A 6,000-nucleotide genomic window follows, 5' to 3' on the forward strand; every position below is an offset into this window, starting at 1 on the left:
AACCAAAGCTAACCCCAGGTCTGTCTGACACCTGCTGCTTGGCAGAGTGGAGGAGAATGATCAAAGGTCTTCAGTTGGAGTGCCTGAGTAATTGCCTGGCTTGACGACAGAGGTCAAAGCCAGAGAACAGCTCCCTTTGGCTGGAGGGACATACTCAGTTTCAGGCACACTGAGCATTTCTCAAAGCTCATTCTTGTCCATGACCACACTTCCTCTAGTATCTCTGTGACTCTAAGAGGGGAGTATCCCTATTTTACTAGTGAGAAGACTCAGGTACCACAAACTAAATAACCAATTGCAGCTCAGATGTTCTATTCCCTAGGAAACCCTCCCTGACACCCAGCATAGGTCAGGTTCCCTGGTTATATGTGTCTTACAGCACCCTCTCCTTCTTGGAATTTGTCACAGTTGGTAATTATTCATTTCCGTTATTGCTGTTGAATACCTGTTGCTCTATAGACTCTAAGATCTATATCTGGTTTTGTCTTTGTTTTGTTCTTAGTTTGGGGCCTGGAACTCAGTACTTATTGAATGAATGAACTCCTCTGGCCTTTCACCTTTATATTAATCATAAAGCTCCCCATAGGCTAAATAAATATAATCTCCTGGATGTTGGTCATACTATAAACAATTTTAGAAATCAAATTTCCTCAGGTCCATGACCAGCCTTCACTTAAACTTTTATTTTATTTTTATTTATTTATTTTTTTGAGATGGAGTCTCCCTCTGTCACCCAGGCTGGAGTACAGTGGTGTAATCTCAGCTCACTGTAACCTCTGCTTCCGGCGCTCAAGCGATTCTCCTGCCTCAGCCTCCCAAGTAGCTGGGATTATAGGCATGTGCCACAATGCCAGGCTAATTTTTGTACTTTTAGTAAAGAAGAGGTTTCACCAGGTTGGCCAGGCTGGTCTTGAACTCCTGAAATGAACCACTTGCCTTAGTCTCCCAAAGTGCTGGGATTACAGGAGTGAACCATCAAGCCCAACCACACTTAAACTTTTAAATATGGAAACCCTGAGCTGCTTTGCAAAAGAGACACGTGAAAGGACAACATAACAATGACTTCTGAGCAGCACAAGACGCCTGTCAGGGAGCACTCAACCTGGAGTGGATTACTTCCTGCCACCGTCATTGCTTGAGTCCCATCCCATAACAGCACTAGGTAACAGGCAGCTAAGGTAGGCATTAGATGAAATGCATTTTGACAAAGAACAATCCCTAAAGTTCTTGCTTTGCCAAGTCTTAACAGTAACAGATAAGGAATAACAGATGCTTAAGCTATCGCCGAGGAAGACCAATCAGAAAAGCTGAACTTGAACAATCCCAGAAAGAAAGATTGAGAATTCCCTGTAGTTAATATATCATAACTACTGATACAAAGAGCTGGCCACTCTGATATGGACCAGAAAGGCAAAATTCTGCAATTATTTTCAGAAGCCTTACCCTGAAGAGCTAGTCATGAACTTGTGCCCAGTCTACTAGGCAGGGAAGTCAACTCAGCTTCCAGAACACCTGTGTGATAGCTGCATACTCACTACCACATTGGCCAGAGAAATCATTGTCTGAGGACTATGGCTTACTGATCCTCAGTAAATACTATAGAATAAATAATGAGAGAGTGAAAAAAAGATGAAGTTCTTGACAACACAGGCTCATTTTCTGTGCAAAGCACACCTCAGCCTGATTGTTTATTTAAATCACCCATTTCAGCACTTACTCTTAACAAACTCTGGATCCTGTTTCCCATTTACTTCCTCAGTCTAATTACTAGCTTTTTTTTTTCATCAATTAGCTTCTTAATTCAACAATTGGAAAGAAATACACCAAAATGTCTCTGGATAGGAATTCCAGATGATTTTATTTCCTTATTTACACAGCTTTCCTTTCCAGTTTTTCCTTACAGTAAATGTCTGTGTGTGTGTATAAACATATATATGTTTGTATTTAAAAATTTTTTTTAATTTATTTTTTAGAGTCTCACTCTGTCACTTAGGCTAGAGTACAGTGGAGCCGTCAAAGCTCTCTGCAGCCTCCATCTTCTGGGTTCAAGCGATTCTCCTGCCTCAGCCTCCTGAGTAGCTGGAATTACAGGTACATGGCACCATGCCTGGCTAAGTTTGTTTTTTTTTTTTTTTTGTATTTTTAGTAGAGACGGGGTTTCCACATGTTGGCCAGGCTGCTTTCAAACTCCTGACCTCAGATGATCTGCTCACCTTGATCTCCAAAGTGCTGATATTACAGGCGTGAGCCTCTGTGCCTGGCCAGCATATATTATTTTCATAACGTAAAATGTTACTTAAAAATAAATTCAAAACATATTTCAAAAATATAAACAAAGTTTTAAAAATTCATTGAGCGTCTACCATATGGAAAGCATCACTAGCCCTGAGTGATGAAGGTGATCACATTACCAGGACTTTCATCCTAGCAGGGAGCATGGCATGGATCTGGAGGGAGGGATGGATGGGCTGCAGCAGAGCTTCCAGTGCTGTGGGAACCCAGAGAAGGGAGAGACTAAAAGTGCTGGGGGCAAGGCTGGATGGCTCACACCTGTAATACCAGCACTTTGGGAGGCTGAGGCCGGTGGATCACCTGAGGTCAGGGGTTTGAGACCAGCCTGGTCAACATAGTGTAACCCGTCTCTACTAAAAATATAAATATTAGTGCTCTATTTGGCAGCAAGTATACTAAAAAAATACAAAAATTAGCCAGGTGTAGTGGCATGTGCCTGTAGTCCCAGCCGCTCAGGAGGCTGAGGCAGAACAATTGCTTGAACCTAGGAGGTGGAAGTTGCAGTGAGCTGAGATCGCACCATTGCACTCCAGCCTAGCCAACAAGAGCAAAACCACATCTCAGAAAAAAAAAATGTTGGAAACAGACTGTTGATGCTGGTGATGCCCGTGAAAATAAAAGAGAATAAAGGAGAGGGAGACGATGCAGGGAAGCAGGGAGCTTGATTATGGAAATGAAGAGAGAGGAAACAAATGTATGTAAAATCTAGTGGCAATGGCCACCTGACTTCTTTCTTGAGTTATGACCGGAAAGGGCTCAGTTTAGATGCTTTGGGCTGCCCCGGGGTTGGGGGTGGATGGGTGATGATGAGCTGTGCCACCTTGTTCCATTGCAGGAGGAATGCAGGTGGTTGACGGAAATGCAGGGAACATGAAGCATGTATGTTTCACCAGCACCCCCATACAGAAGGAGCCAGACTGACAGAAAAATCTGACTTGCTTGGATGTACTAATTCAATCTCTAAGAGCAAAGTCAGCCTTCCAGGAGTTCACTCTCCTGTACATACGAAGATAAACATCCTGAAATGCTCATGGTCGCATCATTTACAGAAAATCTGTAGATATATGATTTAATTATAGCACATCTATACTTGGCATGCACTCTGCAGCTGATAAGAATGAGATGATTCCATACGTATTGACAGAAAGATGGCTGTGAAATGTTAAATGAAAATACAAGTTTCCCTTTTCGTGTGAAAATAACAGACTTCTGTAATTGTGTGCATTTGTGTGGGATTATGTTCAAGTGTCTGGAGGAATTTCCTCCCATCAAACTGTTTGAGAAGTCAAACTGACTGGTGAGCACAAAAGGATGTACCTTTTCTTTCACGTTATTGTAAACTGACTTTTTTCTGATGATCACTAATTGCTTTTATTTTGTTTTATAATCTGCATAGTGCTTACTATGTGTCTGGCACTGTTCTAAGAGCCCTATGTACATTAACTCATTTGATTTTGACAATAATCCTGTGAGGTGGCTCTGTTCTTTTCCTCTTTTACAGGTGAGGACATGGTCCTTGCCCAGGTCACATAGCAACATGTAAAGGAGTTAAGCTCTGAACCCAGGCCACCTGGCTCAGACTTTGTGCTCTTAATCACTAGGGTTCAGTGCCTCAAAAAGATTAAATAAACAAATAGCACTGCTTTTAGGATCAGACACATCTGCATTTGAATCCCAGATTTTGCAAATTAGCTGTGCAATTCCTAGCAAGTGTCTAACTTCCAGATCAGTTTCCTCATATGCAAAATGAAGATAATAGTTACATACCTCATGATGCTTTGGGAAAACTACAAAAAATATGTTCAGTGCCAGGCACTTAGTGAGCACTTGATAAATGCAGACTCTTTTATCTATTGAGATTAAACTACTAGCCTTTTAATGTATATTGCTTTTACAGGTCGTTTTCTTGACTGGCTGCCTGACATTACTGGGTGCTTCAAGGGTGAATGGAAAGGGGGGACTTGGGAAAAAGGGGGAATCTGAGAAAGTAGAAAATGCTAAATTGACACTTCCGCTTCACAGTTTTGCCTAAAGTCAGTCCAAAAACAAAACTGATAATATGTATATGAGTTTTAGAGTCATTCTGGAGTAAAATGTCATTATACTCATTCTTAGGAGGAGAATATGGAGGCTGAGGGATTATCCAAGGCCACCAAGCAAGTGACATAGCAGAGCCAGGACTGAAAGTGAGACATTCTAATTCCACATCCCATCCTCTTTCCACAACACCTACTGCCTGAGCCAGTGTGGGGCTATCAGGGTTGGGAAGTGGTGACTTCAGCCTCTCAGAAGGAAAGCATTATAGAAATGATAGTGGTAATCGTCCCGCTGGGGGAACTGCCTCCCATTACTTCACAGGCTGCTGTTGCTGAGTGGGGAAAATGGTCTCCCTGCACTTCAGAGCTAAATCGACACAAGGGCAAGTATGACAGACACACCCCTTTCCTGTGGGGTACACACAGCCTGAGGTCACATTACTGTCCCTTTCTCTTGGCTGTTTAAGGTGCTTATTTTTACAGCAGTTATCATTCTACAAAGCAGGACACAATCCACCCTGCAGGAGACAGGTGGCCTCAGCAGGCAGGTGGCTGCCAGCGGGTGGTGGGAGGGGCCAGAGTGGATACTGTGTCTTTGCTCCCAGCTCAGCAGCCTCCTGCTTGTGCCTGTTCCTTCCTCTTTTGCCGCCCAGGAGCACAGGGGGCAGGCAAAGCCCGGGAAGGAATGTCCATTTGTGAGGCTCTGACCAGCAGCCCATTTCTCAGGCTCAGTCAATCCCTGCAAAGTAAGGGTCATTACCCCATTCTCCAGGAAAAAAAAAAAATATTCAAATGGAAATGAATAGGAAAGATCCAGAGTTCTCAGCCTTTTTTCCAATAAGACATGAATATGTACAATTCACTCCCACACGAGTGGCAGGGGTGTACAATCCCACACCATTCTCTTTCACTTAAGAGCCCTTTTGCTGCTACAATGTGGACAGCTCTGAAAGCTGGAGTTCCTTACACTATTCTCTCTACTTTTGTGTATGGTTGAAAAATGCCATGATGAAAAGTTAAATAATGTTTCTAAAATCCCTTTGGAATGCAAGTGAGTGAAAGTAGTGCTATGATAGAGACAATCTAGGGACGGCCAGTTTGTTTTTGAAGTAAGTGATTTACAACTTGTGGCACTGTGTTATTAGGAATGAAGTGCTGGCTGCACAGCTCAGCGTCCAATGCAGGAGCAGCGGGCACAGCAAGCAGAGGGCTGCAAGAGGCTGCCAGTTTGGCCCTTTCCTCTCTGGTTCCTTCCTCACAAGAACCCCCTCCTCAACGCACACACAGGTGCTGTGGGGCACTCCTCTTGTGTGGTAACCATTTGGAACTGCTTTTAACGGTGCTGTTGACAGTACTGAGGTTTCCAAATATCTTCCAAATGGTAAGAATAATTTCCAAATAGTAACACAGTCAAGCATAAAGAGTCACACAAGAATTGGCCTAGGTGTCTGCAAAGAGGGACAGAGTATCGAAGGTTCTGATGGAGGAAACAAAACTTAAATATGAATCATAACAGCTATGCTTATCAGCCCAGGGCTAAGAACTTTGCGTGCATCATCTGAGCTAATCCTTTCAGCAACCCAGAGAGGTGGGGGTTATTAAGCCCTTTTTATAGAAGAGAAAAGGGAAGCATAAAAAGGCAGAGTAACCAGCCAAGTTCACAGAGCTGGGA

Source organism: Cebus imitator, unplaced genomic scaffold (assembly GCF_001604975.1).
Source record: "Cebus imitator isolate Cc_AM_T3 unplaced genomic scaffold, Cebus_imitator-1.0 Scaffold166, whole genome shotgun sequence".
NCBI lineage: Eukaryota > Metazoa > Chordata > Mammalia > Primates > Cebidae > Cebus > Cebus imitator.